The 22,094-nt window shown below is 38.5% G+C and overlaps 1 protein-coding gene across 10 annotated transcripts in view; it reads right to left on the bottom strand.

Annotated features, from left to right (window-relative positions):
* Positions 1-7,975: 7,975 nt before the first annotated feature.
* Positions 7,976-22,094, bottom strand: part of LOC106848735 (uncharacterized) — an 86,986-nt gene continuing 72,867 nt past the window's right edge. For 3 of the 10 annotated variants that reach the window (XR_015801434.1, XR_015801431.1, XR_015801432.1), the window contains 3 exons: positions 20,270-20,345; positions 18,885-18,950; positions 7,976-10,123 (listed from right to left, as the gene is read on the bottom strand). The gene's annotated coding sequence lies outside the window, so the exon portion shown is untranslated. Of the gene's footprint in view, positions 10,124-13,053; positions 13,277-18,884; positions 18,951-20,236; positions 20,346-22,094 lie in introns of all 10 variants that reach the window. The other 7 variants (XR_015801436.1, XR_015801433.1, XR_015801437.1 and 4 more) reach the window with 6 other exon arrangements.

Raw genomic sequence — 22,094 nt, forward strand, 5'->3', positions numbered from 1 at the left:
CAGCCTTTCTCTCAGCGGCTACGCATTCCAGAGATGACCAGACACAAACACATCTCCTGTGCTTGCATACTGGAGCACTTTCTGCAGCTGGGTAATGAGTCGAAGAGCACATTAGAAGCATATATATACTGTCTCTCCCAGCTGAAAAAAAAAAAAAAAGCTGATCTTTTTTTTCTTTTTTTTTTCTCTCTCAGAACAAAAATGTAGTGGAAGAGCAAAGGGTGAATTTTATGGCTTCAGCTTTCTTAGAGATAATGTATTGTGGGGAAAAATTAGTCATGGTGGGACACTGTTCAGTCAACCTTTAGAGAAGCCCACAAACACAACAGGATCACAATTAGTGATCGTATCTAACTATTGCTTCCTTTTTTCAGAACTGCAAAGGTTTCAGGTTCATAATCACTAATAAGAGGCATCCATACTCAGGAGTGTAAGGCAGAGAAGTAGGGAAGCAGAAACAATCAATTGTTTATCACTTTGGTCAAAAAGGCTGATTTCTTTGTCAGTGACAGATGCTCCAGCTTTGCATAAAGCTGAAGCCAAGAGAAATCCTTAAACCAGGATCCTTCAAAACACTCACAGCTCTCCCTTTTCAATTCAAAGTGTTCAACTCTTTTATGAACCTGTCCTTTGGGAGCTGCTGCAACCTTCAGTCTTTGTACCAGGCTGCAGGTGAAGTCCACAGCATACTGTTCTGGACTTATTCCTCAACATTGTGCCACACGTCTCACATGAAGACAGCAATATTGTGAGATATGCTGCTATTCAGCTAGCAGTGAGAATGTCAACATATAATTTAGAGGGCTTGAAATGGAAAAGAAAATATAAAGCTGAAGGTAGTTTTTACTGCTGTTACAGCCAAGATAGTCTACGACTGTAAGTGTGGTGAGGTTTGGAAAGAGTCCATATCTTTACCAAGACCAACAGACATATTTGAGGGAAAAAACAAGATAACCTTCCTCTAGCTCAAAACTGTCACTTCTGGGCTTCTGCATATTTCACTGCAAAATCCTGGAAACTCTTTTCCCAAGCACAACTGTCTTGCTGCTGTGCTCATGATAGGCTCACAACAGAAAAAGGAGAGTGTGCTCAGCTGCTGAGCACTGCATGGAGTTGTGCTGTCACTTCATTATCAGAGGGAGCCCTGGGCATGTCAAACACCCACAATCCAGAGTGGCAGTGGGGAGAGAAAAGATGTCTCCAGCCCATTGCCAAATGGTATCATGTTTTGGCAGTGCTTTATTTAAAAGGCTCAGGACAATGAGGGGTTTTTTAAGAGTGGAAGCACTGGAGAGTATACAGCAAAACTCAGAACCTGTGAGGCGCACCAGGAAAATTTATCACAGAAGGTTTGTGTACAATGACATCAGGACAATGTTTTAATACACCTGTTACAAGATGCATTGAGCCATTTGCAATCTCCCTTATTCTCTTTATCTCAGATAATGAGAATGGTAGCACATTCCAGGCCTTTTTCAAACGTCTTTCAGTGAAAGTCAGAAAGCAAAACATCTAGAGACACGACACATAGATCAGATTTCCCAGTGAAAATCCTAACCAAGAGCTAATGAAAGTGAGAGAATGCCAAGAAGATTTCTCTGCTCTCTATAACTTAGGCCTGTTTTGAAGGCAGTGTCAGTGTCTGCATGTGCACATTTGTGTCTTTTCTCTTTGAAAAGCTGCTGAACTCCTTGGCCAGAGAAGCCATATGAATTAAAAATCTCAGAGTTACCAGCTTTTCTAAAAGCCACAGGAAAATAATTGGCCAAATAGAAAAGAGGAGACCCATACACAACCTCTACAAGAACTCAGGCTTAAAGTGGGGCTGTGGTATGAACCTCCATGTTATTGTGTTGCCTGACACACTCTTCCCCGTAGGGGGAAGAAGCTGCAACACTTCAGTAGGGGGAATGGCTTCAACACCTCACTGTGCTCACCTATTACACAAATCCACCTGCTCTCAGCAGCCCTGATGTTCGAGTGATTCCTTATGGGCATTAGGAGCATGCTCATTTTCAGGGCATGGATCTACAGATGTGGTTTAGCTGGGGACCTCAGAGCTTCAACCCTTTGAGTCAGCAGCCAGCTAACCACGCTCTACTCCCTGACCTCAGATGCTCACTGGGCAATCCCACTTGGCATCTGCAGGGAGAAGGCATATGTGGAGGTGAGCCGAGTGCTGGGCTGGTAAGAGGGGCTGGAAAATGAGAAAGGTGCCAGAAAAATAAAGGAAAGCAACAAAAGCAGGGCAGAAAAGAAGAAGGTCAAAACTTCGGTCTCACTCTGCAAAACTTGTAAGAACTTTCTGGTATCGAGTCATATGAAGGGAAAGTGGGTGGCTCTTGAGACACAGTAAAAATGAGATTAACTCACCTACTAAATTCTCAGTCATCCTCCTCTTATAACCACTGCCAGGAAGTATGAATAACCAATCTAAATTTAAATAGAACAAAAAAAAAAAATACTATACAGTATGACTAGTCCACAAAGAAACCATGAATTTGCTCTTTTAATAATTAAAAGCAATCCAACAAGTTTTCCGAAGCACTCATCTCTTGCTCATGAAATAAAAGACTATCTTCACTGCCCATGTATGCCAAGTGTGCTGCATTATCTGCCCAGATAATTGCATTATTTTTCCCATTTGGATGAAATTGCATTTTGTGAGAGTGACAAAGTAATTCCCCAAGTGCCAATTATTTCTCTGCTTAGAAAATACCATGTACAATTATTCCATTCATGGAAGAATTGAAATGCTTTAACTACCTACTTACTCATATTTTGTAAATTATGGAAGAAAAAAAATGTTCATTGCCACTACCAGCATGAGACAAATGTTTTACTGCATATGACCAGAGCTGACAAAATTTCCACCCCAAGCCCATTTGAGTTCAACTTGGGACAAGCTTTACAGACGTTTTTTGTTTTATTTTTTTTTTTTACTTCTTGCTGTGCAGAACCAGTATACTCCTACAGCTCAGCTAACAGTCTATGTGCTTTGACCTTCAAAACTTTCAGATTTCTCGATATCTTCACTCTTGGATATTTTTAATGTATTCCCTTCACTGAACATTAGGAATATTATTAATATTTGTGTCTCAAGAGCTCTCCTCCAGATATTGCCTGCAATGTAGCTCTCTGGGAGCAATTTGGAGGGAGACCATTTTTAATCCCTTTCAGCAGAACTTTTACACTCAAGTCAGTGAGTGTCGATACTATGCAAAATAAGTAAATGTGGTAGGAATGAGTTCACAGGCAAAACTCTCCGTGAGTCAAATTGTCCCCCAGCTGCCACATTAAATTGTGCTGATAAGAGGTGAGATTGCCAAATGCCATGAAGAGGGCTTTGGCACATTAGCATCTGAGAGCTAACCTGAGTGTGGTCCCAGATCTGAAGTCCATTAAAGCCTTTTAATCACTCTGGATTTGGCTTTAGGAAAGGAGGGCAGTTTCTGGCATTGTTGAGTTAGAGTGAGTGTATTGAAACAACCCAAGTCACTGAACTGTTGGTGTGGCTGCGATGGAAACAAAGGAGGAAGCGGAGCTGAAGGGATTTCTGAGAAACGTCACAAGCCAGTTAAGCAGGCAGGAATTGAACAACCTATCAAGCCATATGGAAAGAGGCTGCTTTCTAGAGATATGCCACCTACAGCCATTTTGTCTTTCAGTGCTCCGGTAATCAGATCCATACATATGAATTATGCTACTGGGCAAGAAAATATATATCATTCAACAATGTCCATAAATTACAGACATAATCAAAGTTTTAAAAATGCATCTGTCTCTGTATGCACAGCAGCTCCTGAATTAACAGTGTACTGTTTACTGTGCCTACATAGTGAACTTCAACAAGTCTAATTTCATGTTAAAATTACAAAACTTTGCCTTTTATCAGAGAGAGAAAAGAGACATTTGCATTCTTTCTTTCGTGTTTAAGAAGAGAAGTATGAGCTTTGAAGTCCTGTATTTGTGAAAGAAACCATGGTAGCCTGTTAAAATAAGCTTTTGGTAGTGAAAAGGTTAACTAATTTGGTTTCCCTGATAAGTTTATCTATGATCAGAACTGAGTCATACAGAAAATACTCCTACAAGATTTGACCTTTTACTTGTATCCCACACTGAGATAATATACTTAAAATGGATATCAATAAGAACTTTGTTTTAAAAAGCATATTTAAAATAAATTACTTTTAAATAACAGAAACTGTTTTCAATTAGCCCTGTTAAAGGAAATCAACTAGAAAGTTATGTATGCTTTTTTATTTTCTTTATATAAATTATACCCAGGAGTCCTATGATAGCAGCACTGTACAAACTATGCACTACCTTTATATTTATTTCTTATCAAAATAAACTTAACAAATTAGATTTGTTTTTACAGCACTTTATATCCAATAATGACAATGTTGTATTGGTCCCAGGATAAAAACAATGAAAGTAGCAGCTGAATGGTATTTTTATTAAGAGTTAACAAAAATGTCTTGTGCAAACAGAGTATATAAAGAAAATTAATTCCATAATTCCTCATGATGAAGGCATTCTTCTCTTTTTTCTTTTTTTCTCACAATATCAATCTCATTTGGAAAGACCATTTTGAGGGGAAAACTTTAAGTTTTAACATGACTTACTCAGCAAAATTATATGGCTGAACTTAAACATTGCTGACTGCTAGGATTTAATATTAGGACCTGGCAAATGTTTTGATAACTTAATACTTTTTAAAAGAAAACTTGTTTGTTACTGAAGATTTTGGGAGCCCAGAAGAAATATAATCTAAAAAAATAACAGAACTAAAATCCAAAGAGATGTTTCCTCTTTTTCCCATCTTTTTCCATTTCCTGTACCTTAAACTGGTTCCTCCATGCTAGCATTTTAGAAGCCTTTTTACTGGTGGTAGATTCAGATATATTCAAGTTATTTACCATACAGCTCAGCAAGAGTCCACGTTTTCCTCCAGCAGTGGAAAAATGGCAGGGCTAATAGTCTGGAGTTTGTTACTAAAAATGAGTCCTTATACAAAAAAAAAAAAAAAAATCAGAACATTGTTTAGAACATGTGGTTTTCTGCTATTAAGTTAAGAGTGGAAAATCTCATTACTTTTAAAGTTAATTTTATTTTGTGGTGGGATTGCTCTCTAGACTGAAGCAGATTTTCTCTTAAACAGAGCCTCTAATCCTACCTTACAGTCTTCTGTTCAGCAAATCACTCTTTGCATAGCCTGGCTAGCTGCATGTTTAAAGTCAAATGATGAATTAAAAGGTAAAAAGGAAGAAAAATAACTTTTCCCCACATGTGCCCCTGGGGCTGCTAGCAGGCACTCATGTGCCATCTTCTCCAGCTATTGCTCTAACTACAGGAGTTGTCCAATAAAGATCTTGGGTTAAAGATGCTATTTTAGCACTGCTAACAATGTTTCTGCTTCTAATGCAAGATTAGAGTGCTCTGCCAGGACAAATTAGAGGTTGGGCAAATTCTAACACCAGCTCCATGCAGGAAGCACCGTGGAGAAGCAGACGTGTAAGAAAAGTGTAAAGTGGTCTGATGGCCTGCCCAAGGGCTCTGAAAATCAAAAGGGTGACACAGAGAAGAAACTTCTGACTTTTGATTGAGGCTAAAATGATTTACAGTAACAGAGAATGAAATCTGAAATTTGCAGGGAAAATGACCCTAAGACAGAAGCCTTGTTTGTAGCCTGCATGCTATACATGCATATGTACATATACATATATATATATATATATATATATATATATATATATATATATATATATATATATATATATACACATATCCTACTTGCAAGTTATGATGACTCAGATCTAAACTCTCATGGTTTTAAGTACCAAGTGAGATTCAGAGTCACATAATATTTGTGTTCCACCAACAGTCCAAGGTTTTGGGGCTTTTTTTGGTAACATATGATCCTACTATATAAAATTCACTCTCGTGCAAAGATGAGCCATTATATTGTAAATTCCACTCACAATAACTCTTGTGTAGCTCAAGTCTCAAGTGAGCTATATTTCAAGACACCCTTAAAACTTTGTATTCAGCCATTCCCCTTGCACTTTTCTATATCAGTTCACCAGGAAAATTTGACACATGAATAACCAAAATACATGCACACATGATCACTGATAATTTGATATTAATTTTTTTTTGAGCATCACTCTAGCTCTTCTGCCAAAGTGTGAGAACTACATCTAGAAGCTAAGTACCTTAGCCCCACTGCTGCAGAGGTCTTGCTTCTCCACCAGTGAAAATTTAGAAAACGCAGGAGTTCAGTCTGTCAGTATTTTTGGGGAAAGAAAAATTTGCAGCTGCCCAGCAAACAAAGGAGTTCTGACCTTTCTGAGCTCATAAGTAGTCAGCAATGCTGTGTTGAAACTGTCTCTATCTTTCACAGTTTAACCCCAGATGGCAATCAAGTACCACACAGCCACTTGCTCACTTCCCCACCTGCACCGATGGGGAGGTAAATTTGAAGAAAAAGTAAACCTTTTGTGTTGAGATGAGCAACAATTGAAACAAAAGAAAATATTAAGACAATTGCAATGAAAATACATTGGGGAGCTAGGGGATGTGTAAATAAAACCCAGAAGAAACAAGTGATGCTCAATACATTTGGTCACCACACACTGCTCAGCCCACCCCCCAAGCACTGATAGCAGCTCCCGGCCAAACTCCAGCAGTTTATATACTGGGCATGATGTTCTGTGGTATGGAATATCCCTTTGGCTACCTCAGATCACCTGTCCTGGCCATGCTCCCTTCAGATTCTTCTGCATTTGCACACCGGCAGAGCATGAGGCAGTGAAAAGCCCTTGATTCAGAGTAAGCACTACTTAGCAACAACTAAAACATCAGTGTGTTATCAACATAATTCTCATACTAAATCCAAAACACAGCACCACCCCAGCCACATGAAAACATTTCAATATCAGTGCAGCATCAGTTTGTTGAGTTACACTAAAATTCTACAGAAACTGAAAACAGAGCAGAGGACTGCTCACTGCCCCACTGTGAATAAGAGCACCTCGAGATGAGGGGTCTGATGTTCACAAGAGCATGAGTTCCTGCAGCTCCCACACCAGCTAGGAAGAGCAGCAGGTGTTCAGCACCCCTGAAATACCAGGTTTTGAACTTACAGCACATGAATGCTTGCATGACCTCCAAGCAGTGAAGTGTCCACTCTCATTTCGGGACTAGAAGCCATTTCGAGCATTGATAAAGATTAAGATTTGGGAAATAAGTTCTCAGTGCTGGATACAACTATCAAAAACATACAGAATGAATTTGGGTCTTACCACAAATTCCTTGTTTTACAGATAAACACAAGCTCAATGTAACTAACCTAGAATTGAGAGAATTTCATCTCCTGGCAGATGTCAAAAGTATAAGCCAAGACAGAGAATGAGAGTGAGACCTTGCTCGAACAGAAGGTGAAGCTTTAGAGTTGTGGCGTTTATCTCTGCCATGGGGTTGTGAAACCAACTCAGTTTTGACATCTCACACATGTGCAATTGAAAAGTGAACTTGCAGAAAAGGGTTATTTCAAGAGATGAGTGAAACTAGCTTGCTCAGTTTGCAGAGTTTTTGTGTTAACTTTCTTATGTTCTGCTTCATACATTTCTATACTCCAGGAGTTTTGTTTTGAGTTTTAGCTTCAAAGCAAAACTGATTGCAAACCGCTGTATTTTGACTTTTCATGTTGAAACTATATCTCACACGGAAAGTTTCAAAAGCCGAAGTGCACAGGACTGGTAGCCTGGGGTAGTTCAGCCTGTGTTCAAGCTGACTGACTGAGGGTCAGAGACAAAATCTCCCTACATGCAGTGATGCTGATACCTGGCTTTTCTGTGCAGTCCCGTGTCTGTACAAAAACTACCCAAACACACCCAATTTTATGTCGTTTTCTTCCAGGAATAATAGAGGAAGCTTATAGACAGAGTTGTCAGATTAAACTAACATTAAGTAGTAGCCAATTAGTAATTTTTTTATTATTACATTTGTTTCTAGCTAGGTCAAATAGAATTATTATAAAGGCTTTTTCAAACAGAAATCCAGACAAACAGACAGCACTGTTTTCTGCTAAATGAATGCTGGTTTTCTACCTGTATCTTATCAGATATGATTTGCCAGAAACAGCATGGCAATGTCCAGAAACACCTTCTTGACAGAAGCTTTCCTATATTTTCCACATTCTTGTTCTTAACACCCCTTCAACCCAACTGTTAACACACTGGAATATTTAAAATGGACACAGAAAATAATTTCTCTCTGATTTCCAACAGCACTTATTACCATATTTCCATGATCATCACTTAACTTTCCACTATATTAATAACTAAGACAAATTTTACCTAGCAAGCAGCAATCTAAACCCTCTAACTTGACAAAAATATCCCGTGCTTATTTCTCTTTCTAACCATCAAAGAAAGTCACTACAGCAATCCTGGGTATCAGCATTTTTCCTGTGTGATTCACAGGCAAAGCCTCTAGACCTACAGTTTTCCTTTTTTGAATTTCTGCTTAACCAATATGATCAACAGGTACCCTTCTCTGTGGGTGGTGATAATGTCAGTATACCACTGCCCAAATAACCTTTCTCTATAGGGAAATGCTCACATTTAACTCTAAATTTAAAGCACGTGTATTTTGGTCTCATAACTGCACTCTGTATTAACTGACTTTTGTTATTAATTTGTATCACTAAAAATCTTAATGAAACCAGTTATTGCAAATGCTAAGTGCAGTAGACATCTAAAATGTGTGCATGAGCTAACATATTTAAATGGTGACTAAGTATTTTCCCCAACTATTGTGAATACATTTTCAGAATTGCAGATGACACCGCTCTGCATATGTTCAGTGTAGAGCTGTGTCTCAGAAGAGTTTTTCCTTCCAGCCCATTCCAGGGAACATAAGCAATGGCTTGCAAATGGTTTCTATTGCTTACCTTCACCTTATTCAGAAACATAAAGTGTCATTCAAGTGCTGCCTACATGAGACCTTCACCAACAAGAGCAAATTCTGTGTGCATTGATCACTTCTGGTCTCCCTCCTGGTATTCCCTGTGAGAGGCACTGCTGCTGCACAGGGTCTTTGCATGCATTCCCATCAGGTGACCACAAATTTATAGCTGCCAGTGTAGGAAAAATATTGGTATTTGGGATAAATATTCAGGGACTTCTTGTTCAAACAACACAAACCACAGATTCAACGGTTTCCCCAAACTAAATTGTTCCTCAGTAAAATTTAACACAACTGCAAATGTTAAAAAGCTAATGCATGGATTAGCTCTAAAACTGCAATTATATTAAAAATTAGTGGGAGGAGAGGTGGAAAGACTGTATAAAATCTTAAAGTGTTTTCTGTAACCTCTATTAAATTAAACCGTTTATTTAATGTTTACACACATTATTTAAGTAGTATTTACACAGTTCTATACTTATAGCCATTGTTTTAATGATACATTTCATGTTTCATCATATAAATGTGTTATTTAATACATATAAATATGTAAAAATATATATATTTAGAACAGCATGTTTTAAAACAGATACCAACTCCCAGGTACAAATTAGCACTGCCTTTTTTTTTTTTCTTTCTTTTCTTAATCTGAATTCTGTAGCAAATCCCATAAACTGTATGTTTCACTGCCTAGGATACCCTCCAGTTCCCTGGAGTAATATTAATAAAAGGAATGCATTTTCCTGGTCTGTCTGGGGAAGGGTACAGGGGCTTGCAAATTATATTTTAAAACAACAGTCATCTGAGATAGTTCCATCACCTCGAGATATTCTGTGGACTTGGTCACAAATTTCAGAGTGCTTAGGTTGTAGCTCTCCAACGTTTCCCATAATGTGAATTCTTTCCCATTTCAGAATCTTTCAATTAATTCCCGATCCTTAAACTCTTATGACATGTCCTGATATTTGGTAAAAGCTTTAAAAATGTCATTATACCCCTCTTAAGAGACAAACCATTCCCAGTTCTCTGTAGGAGTTTTCTTTCACCTTCATTCAAGCTCCCATTCCCAGTGATCAGAGATGAATGACACCAACAGGGTATCTGTTTCTTGTTTCAAACAACGATTGCAGCCATGCCTTGGGAATCCATCCTGAAAAAGATTGATAAATACTTTAAAAAAAACCACAACAGAGTACATGGAAACAGTTCTCTCTTTCACTCCCAAACTATAAAATTAATATTGTACATCACTAAATCAGATGTTATGATTGCTTTGTAAGTCACCATCCATCATGACTTTTTCTGTAACAATTTCATTTCTTTAACTCCTACAAAAGTAGTCCAAACTCATATCAATCATAATGCTAGTGAGTGATTTTTAAAAGTTCCCAGGAAAGTGCTCTCTGTCTACATAATCCTAATTAATGCCTGTGGTGGATTTTATCCAGAACTCACTACTTTCCATTAGCTTTAATTTTATTTTAGGATGACTTATGTATTTTATACATGTACAATATATAATTTTCATGCATTATATACAACAAATTGCTGTTGTTATAAAATAATTCAGAAATGCTCAACCCCACATTGTGTAATTTATATATAACTATACTGACTAGTATAGTCAAGATCTTTAATTTCCCTCTTATTCAACAGACCATCAAAATTGACCTGATTAACATGTTTCTAATTGTGTCTGTAATTAATGCATTCTTTAATTTAATTTCTTTAATTTAAAAAGTTTTTTTTTTAAGTAAATAAATATTTCATGTGTCTATCCGAGTTTGCTACCTGAAATTACCAATTTTTGCAGGAAAATTAGTTTGCTGCATCATGCTCCAAACTGGGAATTAAGCTTCCTTTAGCCAGATTCCCAAGAGTTTTGAACCTCAAACCACTGCAGTCCTGACGAGAAGCCCCAGGCTCCTGGACTGGGGCATTTGCTCAACAAGAGCCACTCCCAACTCACACACACAGGTTCAGTTCAGCCACTGGAATTCAAAACACACCCTTGACAGCATCCCATTGAATACAGCAACTCTGTCCTTGTTAGATATGAAAGTACTCTCCTGCCTCTATGCCTTGTGAACCTGAAATAAAACACCTTAGAGGGAATTACCTTCCCAAATGTGATACCTTTAATTTTCTTAAGCATTTGCAGAGGCATATTACCTTTTAAAGCAGTTTTCTAAAGGGGAAATTCAGGTTCCTGAAAGAAGGTACCTAATGCCTACTAGGATACCCTGGAGTACCCAGGATATTTGTGCAGGCCTGGCTTGTTGTGGGACCTACAGGAGACTTTTGACCTTTGACAAAATCCCACACCTTTAAACTGGCAGTGACAGGCCAGATGGAATTCCTACAGGCTCTCAAATGCACAGGCCTATGTTTAGGCACAGGAGTTTTTTCTAAAACTAGTAAAATAAACCACTAAAATTAAAAACCAAAAGAGATTAAACATAATTTTATACGATTTCACTTAATAAAAAAACTGGGGAAAGTAGCAAAAACTTTAAAGAAATAACTTTATCTAAATCTCATCCTTTACTGTACAAAAACTGGAGATAATCATCACTTGTTATCTTGATCCTATAAAGGTCATGATGAACTAGTCATATTATAATACTTTTATACTTTCCAACTTCAAATTTTAGAATATCACACATTTTCAAAGTTAAATACTTTAAAAGTCAGAAAACATTAATACAGGCTTCATGCAAACCCAAGAATACAGCTTTTAGCTATTTTGGAGTGAAGCTTTTAATTCTATGTTTATATACTATTTTTTCTCACTCAGCAACTGAGTGCTTAATACTGTTCTTAAGAAAAGTGTTGTTACATTTGTAATTAAATAACATGTTGGAAAAGGACATTTTACATCTCTTCATTGCAAATAAAAATTCTAAAAATGTAAAATCAATTCCCACTTTAATGTGCTCCTTGCAGCCAAGCCTTGGAACTTCTTTTCATGTTTTCCCTCAAGCAAATTTCCCTTTGATTCCAGAAGAGTTGTGGTGGGCCATCATATCACAGTAGCACACAGTCCTTTGTAGTCCTTCTAGAAATGGCTGACAAGGTAAAGCTGGCTGGACTAGTCAAAGGGAAGATGATTGTGATGAACTAACAAGAAACAAATTAGATACAGGGCTAACATGCAGCAGGTGAAGTATTTCTAGAGGGGCATGGAAGCTGTTGCATTAATGTTGCATGCAAGGCAGCAAGAACGGGTGCACACTTCTGTATGCTTTTGTTTAAAGTAGATCAATTTAACTTAAAGTAATGCCAGGGGGTTGGAAACCTAAGCTTCTGGAAGAAAACAATGCAAATTGTGTTTGTTCAGGCTAGGTTGCTCAGGCCCAAATCTCTCAGCTCCATGCCACTGTAAATGGTAGGGAAAAACTATTCAATGTAAAAGGACAATAGAGACACAAGGGATGTGGATAAATGCAAAAGACAGAGAGAGAGAAAAAAATATTTACGGTCATCAGAGCTGTGATGGATTGGATCAAACTTCCAATACCATATAGGGTGGTGAAGGCAGCTCCTGCATGGATTTCACAGTAAGTTTGGTTTTAGCAGCCAAAGACTAGACTTGATAGACCAGGAGCTCTCAGCAATGAACCAGCAAAGTCTTGGTTCTTTACAACTCTGTCACAACTTTCCCACTGTGATCATGAGACATCAAAACCAGTCTCTGCATATTAAAGGAGGTTGCAGCTAATACCCAGATGAACACTTAAAGGAAAACATAAACATTATAAGAGACATTAAAATTATTATGAGATTATTTTCTGCTTGAGGCTTATTTATGGAATGGAAAGTTAAATACTACTTTGGTTATTTCAGACTAAATTCCAAACATTTCTGCTTTCAGTTGCTTCAATGAGATTACTTCAAATTTACCTTGAAGTAAATGAGATCTGGATTCAACACCTTAATTCTTTGTTTCTTGTGGGAAGATTGATTAATATTGTCGATTTCATAGTCATGGAGGGGAGCAGTGAGTAAGCAATGGTAAACACGTCACAGAAAACAGTAAAAAGCAGAAGACAGATTTAAGTAGACATTGGTTTGCCTTACCAACTGTCTGCCCTTTGCTATTTGTAGATCAAGATTACATACTGCACAAAGATTGTTAAAAAATGCAGACCAACTAGCTTGCTCTTGGTTTTAGTTTGGAGTAAAGTATCCTTCAAAAGCTATATTTTAAGCAACGATTTTTTTCTTCTTCTTCTTCTTTGTCACAGCCAAATTCTCCAGTTCAGGAATTTACAATATTTTCCTTTTTCCAGAATGACACCTGCTGGTGGGAGAAGCATGGATGAATTGCAGATATTTTAGAGGTTTGATTGTTGCTAACCAGACATACTATCTGAGCATGCTCATCACCTGTATGTAGGCCAACTGTGGAAAATAAAGATTTCGAAACTGTAAAGGTGCTATAAGGAGTTTGTTTTAGAAGTAATATTATTTTCCAATATGATTTAATATTTGCTCTCAATAAACCACAAGTCTACCTTCTACTAAGACAGTGCTTCCATGGTGTTTCAGTGCTGGACACTATCCCTGTTTTGGGAAGCCCAAAGCATCATTCTGTCAGACTACGGTAACAGCCAGAAGGAAACCCTCCCTACCCAATGCAAAAAGCTGCTGGACTGCTTCAAACTCTCAGCTGCAAGTAAAACCAGCTGCTAGTGCAACAATTTGTGCTTATCATCCCAAAAGATTAGATCTCAAAGTCAAGTATTGTGCATATGTTCCTGACTCAGTATGGGAGGACACAGCTCAGAGAGGCAGAAATCAATATGTGCTTTTGCCAAAACTGTGACAGATACTGCTCAATGCACCAGGCAGCGTTAGGCTCTGGATTGGGCTTCCACACTCACAGATCCTCTGCTGCTGGGTCTGTTGCCACAGCCTCCTCTACAGCTAAACCAGAGTCAGACCTCAGCTTTTGAGACTTTCAACACATTTACAGCAATATTTCTAAAAGTGATTTCCAATGCTAAGAACCATATATAACTATTTCCTTTTTCTGAGCTGCAAACCATCTACTGTCTTCTGCAAAGGCAAGCTGAAGTGAAAGGTCCTCGGGACCCTGAAGAAGACTCTGAATTTGGACTCTAAACTGTATGTTTTAAAAACAACTTATGATGAAATTGTTGTGGGGGGGAAAATACAGTTATAAAGAAAACTACTATATAGTAAATTCAGTACTAGAATTCAAATAAATCTTTTAAAGTATTTACAAGACCATAGGCAAATATACACATTCAAGTGTTCCCCTTGGATAAATACCTAGGTGTTGTTATTGCATAGCTCATTGTAACATCAGAAAGCAAACTTTCTTTAGATTACATTTGCTTGTTAGTGGCATTAGATGGCAATTTAGGAGACTTGGCTTCTAAGCCTGGATTTATCATTGGCCTCCTTTACAGCTTTGAACAGGTAACTTCCTTCAATTCTCCCATCTGTGAAAATGCATGAAATGCATGCACAGGATACAAATAGCCTGGGATTCAAATAAGCCTCTGCACAAGGATAAGCTCTGAATTTGGTCACATTTTTCTCCTCTCTACTCTCTACCTATCGAACTCACATGGAATAAACTTCGAGTTGGGAATACTTTCATGCCTCGTTCTCTTTATTTCACCTGGGACACTCTCAACTTCAATCCTTTAACTCTTGCTCTCTGAGATGATGCATTAAATGTTCGTGACTGCTATAGATCCCTCCAACTTCTTATTCAGCAGCTATTGGGAAACTGGTTTGGACCAGAGCACTGCAGCTGCAATGTTTTTAAGCACTGTCATCACTTCTGGTAATGTGTTTCCAGCATTATTTCCCATAGAAGTCCTTCCATCCCTTCCCCCACTAAGCAGCATATGCCCCTTGATGAGTCACAGCTCATCCAAACTCCCTTAGCTGCTAAACCACACTATGACCAAGAAGCTCTTCCTCAAAGGCATCCTGGCTCCAGCTGACCTCCTCAGGGACAGCCACAGGCTCTGCAGAAGTGACCTCTAACATCAAAGTTAAACATTACTTCAAACTGATACACACTGAACAAGACAAAACTGCATATAATACCATGGCTTCATTTTCTCACTGATTTTGCATGTCTAGCTTTTCTTCTGCCCAATGTACACACTTTTCTTCCCCCTGTAACCAACTTCCTCCAACTTTAGTTGGTTCTACTTCTAAGAGTACTTTGTTCCCCTCAAAAAATGTCCTTACCTTCCTCTATTTTGTCTCAAGCTTTCTTTACTTGTCTTACCCACATAACTTATTTATTTTTATAGATCTTTATCAGCATGCACTTTTGAATTTGCCTCAGAGAAATTTGTTTCCTTGCAACCATAGTCCTTTGCAGTCAAGTCAGAGGGAACTGTTTATCTGTAGGGTGCAGTAACTTCTTGGGCTGCACAGACACTGTGCAGACACTTCTCAGTGATCAGGTATTTGTTCCACAAGGATGAATACCAGGTAACATCTAAGTTTTGGGAATGTCACTCTATATTGACCTGAAGAGGTCTGGAAGACCCAGTTTTACAACTGGAGAAGTGAGTCCATTTCTTCAGAGTTCTAAAGGCTGGTGAGCACTGGGAGTCTCCAGCGTGCAAGGGGATGCAGGGGCAGCACTGGGAAGTGAAATACTGTGTAAAGAACCAGAGCTCCAGGAAACCTGAACCAACCCGTCCGTCTGCACGTCTGTTTGTGGGTCAGGTCTGACTGCAGACACAAGTATGTGCTACCCTCACCACTCCTGAGGAAAGCCCACTGTGCTTTTTGCTGGGCAAAGTCTCCCTGTCCAGACCATAGGGCAGCAGAGGAGGTGTACACCACTGTTTCCTTCGGGAATTGTTAGTGCTATATGGGAGTTTGACTGCCGAAAGTGATACAGATCCAGAATCTCAACAGTTCCCTGCAAAGTGGAAGTTGAAACGTTCCTGAGTGTTGCATATTTTTGTATTTCTGCTTTTTGTATTGTTTTTTTTCCTTTCCACACTATTTCCCTTTCACAGAGTTGTTTGTCATTTTACAATCCTACCCTGAACACCAGAATGACACTTACAGTTCTCCATCTAAAGACAAATACTTTCAGCCAAAATGTCATATATTTTAAACTCTGGTAAGAGCAAAGCAAGAGAGAATCCACACTGTAAGTACCTTCTGCATCTGCACAAGACTGATAAACACTGCAGACTACACAGGATATAATGTCAGTCCTGACAACCAGCAGATAAACTGAATCAGAGAATTGATATTTCCTACTTTTCTCCACCTTACACTTCCCCTACATCCATATTTGTCTCCTTCTTCTCAGAGATCTATTTTATGGGGATATATCAAATATGTTCCTGTTCCACAGAAACTCTTCACTGAGATCCAGAAAGGTTAGCTTTTACAAGATGTCACTTTTCCAGTAAATCAAAGCACCAGATTTGCATACCATGTACAAGGTGGGGGCTTTTTTAAAATTAATTTTCTCCCTCAAACCCTGTATTTACTATAGAGAAATTTCTTTCCTCCAGTATCTCTTTTAAAGCTTTGCACCCCTAAGGTCAGAATAATAGGCCAATCTTCACACCAATCTTTCCTCCCTTCATACACAGAGGAATTGTCTTGTCACATGGTCCCTTTCTTCTTCATGAGATATTCACACATATGGTTTCATAAATCTCTTCTCTCTAAGGTTTGAGCAACAATTATTCTACTACCCTAACTGGTTGTCTTAAGTTTCGTTCCTTCTTTAGCTGGTTATTTGCCATTTCCATACCCTCAGTAAGCCTCCAGACTTTGCCTTGTTGCTAGATCATCATTCCTTTATCCCACACAGATTATAGTTCCTCTTCACAGCACAAGAGTTTTTCTCTTTCCCTTTCGCACATTTTTTCTAGATAATAGCATTTTTTTTTCAAATGCTGCCTGAATATTTTTCTCCTCTCACTTGTTTTTACTTTATTCCCGCATATCCTTCCTCTGAGATACAACTTTATATTCTGAACCCTCTTTTCCCTCTGTCCTTGCACTACCTACCAACATCTTTTCTGTGATGATTACACATCAAATTAGACAAGGTGCTTTTCCCAACTGTCTTTTGTTTGGGATTTAAGTTCTAGGTAGCTTTCACATCTGAAACTTTTAAAACTTTACATCTCATCCACATTTCAACCCTGAGGCTCCTCAATCTGAATGAGTTGAGTAATTAAAACATATTGTTTATGAAAATTTGCCTCTTCAAAATCAGGAGCCTTAATTGCAATCCTGTTTCTATTTAGTCTGATATTTAGTGTAAACACAGTAGACCTGTGAACACTTGAAATTTCTTTCATTTTTATTCTTCCATAGAAGCCACATTAGTTCTCACAACTAATGCAAAACAGGATTGGGTGAGAGGTCATTTGGAGAAGTATTTCATCTACCATGCTCATAGGTTCCTTAAGAAATAGATCCCAACTTCTGCACACCTTTCTCCAACCTCCATCTAGCAAGTCTAAGTTTCACTTAGACACATCATTTCCAGTTGTCATTTATTTCTGTAATTATACTAAAGAGATCTCTGTCCATGTCTAGCCTATAAAGATGAACTAAGGGCTACATCAGCCATCTGGAATGATTTCTACAGATTCTCTTTTACTAACTTATACCAAAGTAGTTTTGACGCATAAAAAATTTGTCTTAGGCCAGCAATAAATACTAATAATATTTTTTTGGGTGGTTTGTTGTTTTCTTTTTTTTTCTTCTGAGGAAGAATTTATGACACACTGGGTTTTTTGAGAAAGACAGTATACAATATTTCCATGTCATTCCCAAAGCAATTGCATCACTGGGCAGCAAAATCTCCAGGGCTGCTGGACTTCTGACTGCTCTCAAACTGGGACACCTCCAGTAAATCAGTCTCCAATGAAGTCCTGTGCAGGATAACCAGAAGGGGCAGCAGCCTGACGACTCAGTAGGCTTGAGGAGCAGACCACAAAGGTCTGATCTGCCACCAGTCTGGCAGGGGGCAAGGGGAGGAAGCCAGAGAGCTGCCAGCCCAATGCACAGACAAGGTGGGAGGGGGCTATGCTAGGGTAGGGGAGACTTGGGGGCTGGAGGGAAGAGGTGACTTTATCCATTTCGTTATTTATTACCATGCCATCAATCTGATCAGCCCAGCAAAGAGCCCAGGGCTGGCTGTGGGGAGCAGTGGGGGCCAGGCAGCAGTTCTGAGTTTTCTCTTCAGTGGAGCTGACGCACCCCATGGACAGCATTTCTACCCTGCACAAGTGGCATTTCTCAACCGTGCATGGCCCCAACCAAATACTTGTGGCAAACTCTTATCTGCAGCTCTACCAACTCCAGTAACCAACAAAATATCTAAATCTTTCACAAGTATCAAAAGTGTGAAGCAAGACCGGTATTTAAGCCACCAAATGAGTAATATCTGAAACAGACTCAGCAAGAAGCTTGTGGGAACTTTTGTCTAGCATTATTAACTACTACAAATCACTTACCATATCTAGCCAGTTCAGACTGCTGTGCTTATTACGCTAACACAAAAAAAGCTGAATTCTGGGAGTCTTTTGTTGTTGTTGTTGTTGTTGTGGTGGTGGTGGTGTACTTTCACTCACTTTCACTAACATAATAAAAAAATGATGCCTGGAATTACAATAGCGTGGTGGAAACTTTCTACTACACTGCAGTGAACCTTAAGGGAAAACATGTACATATGTGCTACAGATATTACGTGCGTTTCCAGGAACCTTGTCAAAATGGATCACATGAAAAAAACAAAACAATTAGGAAGAAAACTGCTTCATCAAGTTCTTCCATTATTCACACCACAGGGCAGATGAAAGATCAAAACCAAAAGTGTAATTTTCAAAAGCCTTTTGAAAATTTGAACATTTGGCTGGATTTCTTACCTTGCCACCTCCATGAACCCTGGAGAAAATGAGCAGTCTGCGATTTTTCGAGAAGGAAAACATAACCTAAAGTATCAACATGGTTCAGGATTAGGTCTAAACACTGAATTGTTTAACTTAAGAACAAACTGCATTGTACTTTGCAAATACATCTGCAAACAGAATTAGGATAGGGTGAAAGAGAAAATTCTCCTTGTGGTTTTGTGTATATCATCCTTGCCACTTTCATAATTAGAGGGCATAGGCTGCCATTAAAGTCAATTGCAAAGTTCCTATTGACTTCAGTAGATGTAAACCAGGCTTTAATATTATGCTTTTCTGTTTTCTTGAGGTTTAAACACCTCATAAAATAAATTTACAGATGAACTAGTAAATGTAGACTCACAAAGAAACCTCCTGAGAAGTCCCTGAAGCCATATTTTTAAATGCTGCTATTCATTCAGGTTATATCAGACAGATTAAGGGACTGTCAAACATAGATCAAGAACAGCAATAAGAAATGCTGAAAATACATTCCAGAAATATAATTTTTAAAATATAATTTGATACATTTGACAAAACAGACTTAGAAGAGGGTTTTATATTATGCTACATATTTTACAAGTTCAGAAATGCTTATCTATTTATCTGCATATTCGTTTCAGTGATGTGTAAATGAAAATGTGTATCATATATACAGCAAGTTCTAAGGACCATTAAAAAAAAAACTCACATAAAAATGCAAGAAAAGCTAATTAAGAAAGAGAGAAAAAGTGTGGAAGTAGAGTCTAACCGATGAGAAGTCAGAAATACTACCATCCAGAGCTGACATTTTCTACTACAGAGCTATGTGCCCATTGGGCATAATTTTTGGTGTTGCAGACTTTCCACAAGTAAGATTCCAATTGACTACAGTGCAAATGAAAGAACTGTAGGATCTAATTAACCCTGCTGAGGTTTGAAAAACAATCTCATATGCTGCCTAAATATTTCTCTGAATTTCAGAGATTTTTAATATAGTTTGCCCAATTCATTGATAAATAATTACTTATAAATATTTATAAGTATAAAGTAGAAATATAAATAGAAGGTGAACCTCAGATGATAAACAGATATAAGGTGGTAATAATTGCCTAACCTGACCTGATGAAAGAACATCATAGATGAAACATCATAGATAACATTACCAAAGAAAGAGTCGTGATTGCTGGATGACATTTGCACAATCATCTTGTTCCAGATACTACTGGAACAAGCAGAAAGGCTCTTTTGGCAATTAATAGCCACTGGGGAAATGTCTGCCCACTACCATAAAGGAAGACAGTAGAAGAGACAAGGATACTGTCCAGCTCTCCAGAACAGACTTCAAATACCTAAACTTGTTTCAATCAGAAAACACCTTGCACCTTCTCAAGAAGTGGGCTAGAGTTCTGCATCCATCAATCCTTCTCAGTGCTGCTTCATCTCCAGAGCAGATCCATGCTAGAAACAGAGATGAAGCCATATGAGTGAAAACACAGTGCAATCACAAAACTAGAGTCAATGTTTACACACAAATGCATGTTAGAAGTGTACTGAGGTTGCAGACAACATTTTTTTAATCTTAATTTTAGGATACCTCTCCATGCATCTTGAATATTATCTTAATGAGGTGTTTGTGTTTAAAAATAAAGTAATAAAGTAATAAATACTAAATACTATTTCCACTATGTGCATCATACCTACCAAAACCCACCAACCAGGATGCTGCCTGTAGGCCTACACACACTCATGGAGAAATGGTCAGTAAAGAATCACAAACCACAGACTCACTCAAGCTGGGAAGGACCCTGAGGATGTTGTCCACTCCCACCCCCTGCTCAAAGCAGGACTCATCTCATTATTAGATGTGGTTGCTCAGGGTCTTGTTGAGGTTGTCCAACTCTCTATGTGTGTTCAGGCTAGTGGCAAAAAGCAACTATGCTGGAGGTTTGCCAGCAGCATACAAACTACAATTTGGGAGCCCTAAGATGCATTCCAGCTCAGAAGAGACTGGCTCCCTACTCCTGGTTCCACTGCAAAGCGTGGCTGCGCTTCCAAGTAACGCCCAGGGACAGCAGTGCAGGGGTTGGCTCCGTTTTGGCCTCTAGTGCCCCCAGCTAGTGACTGTTCAGTCATCCTGTATGGAAAGTCTGATCATGGGAAGGAGCTGGGAGAGGTGGAGGAGATGAAATCTCTGGAAATATTTGCTGTTAGGCTTTAGTAAACCTCCATGGGATATTTGGTAACTGTGTTTTTTTCCATGTCTTGAAACAGTCGACCAAACTTGAAAGGCTTTATGAGGATGGCAAAAGGCACATACCCGATTCAAAGGCAGAGAAAGGCCTGTCTTTGCTCAAAAATATAGGGGGCAGATATTATTTTTCTAAAAAAGCAAAAATCTAGCCTTATTCTTATAAATAATTCAACAACTTTTCAATTCAAAAACTTAAAAAACTGGAGACTGGCATTGGATAAAAATAAATTTAGCCTAAATACATTCACATTGGCAGAGCTCTGGAAAAATAAAAAAAATTAAAAAAAAAAAAAAAAAAAAAAGCAACCCACCACAGAATATTGAAACAGGAAGCACTAGAAGACCTTCACAATGGCCACAGCTACCCATTCTGCCTGTAATATTGTTTCTAAAGCACTTAGGAATCCTTGGAAGTGAACAAAATCATATCTCTGAAGTTGCTGGACTGCATTTCTCTGCTCCCCATTTTTCTGCTGCAGTATCTTGCTGTTAATCATTGTCATTATAAACCACAGCTGGCTGGTGGGAGCACCAGTCAAGTATGTTTTCCTCTGGAACTAAACTCCAGGAAAGTAAAAAACTCTGAATATGCATTGCATCAGGATTAAAGACAAATTTTGAAGTTTGCTTCCAGAGAAAACGCTGGTGTATCTAAACTGTATTAAGGGGAGGCAGTGCCAAAGGACAAGAGCACTCCACAAATACAGCTGCACTTCCATGAAGTCAGAGCAAGCAGCTCCTTGCCCACAAGATGAGGTAAGTAAGAGATGCAGTGTAACAGCCTACAGAACACAAACGGAGCTTGCAGTTCTATCTGGCTTGTAAGGCCCCAAAACTAACAATGTTAAATACATCATACATACAGTTTTCGTATTCAGCTTGGCTTTTATTCACAGTCCTAAATTTTGACTTTTTAAAGAGTGTTCTTTCTATCAATATTATTATTAAGGGTTGTT

Source organism: Sturnus vulgaris, chromosome 2 (genome assembly GCF_052056855.1).
Source record: "Sturnus vulgaris isolate bStuVul1 chromosome 2, bStuVul1.hap1, whole genome shotgun sequence".
Classification (NCBI taxonomy): domain Eukaryota; kingdom Metazoa; phylum Chordata; class Aves; order Passeriformes; family Sturnidae; genus Sturnus; species Sturnus vulgaris.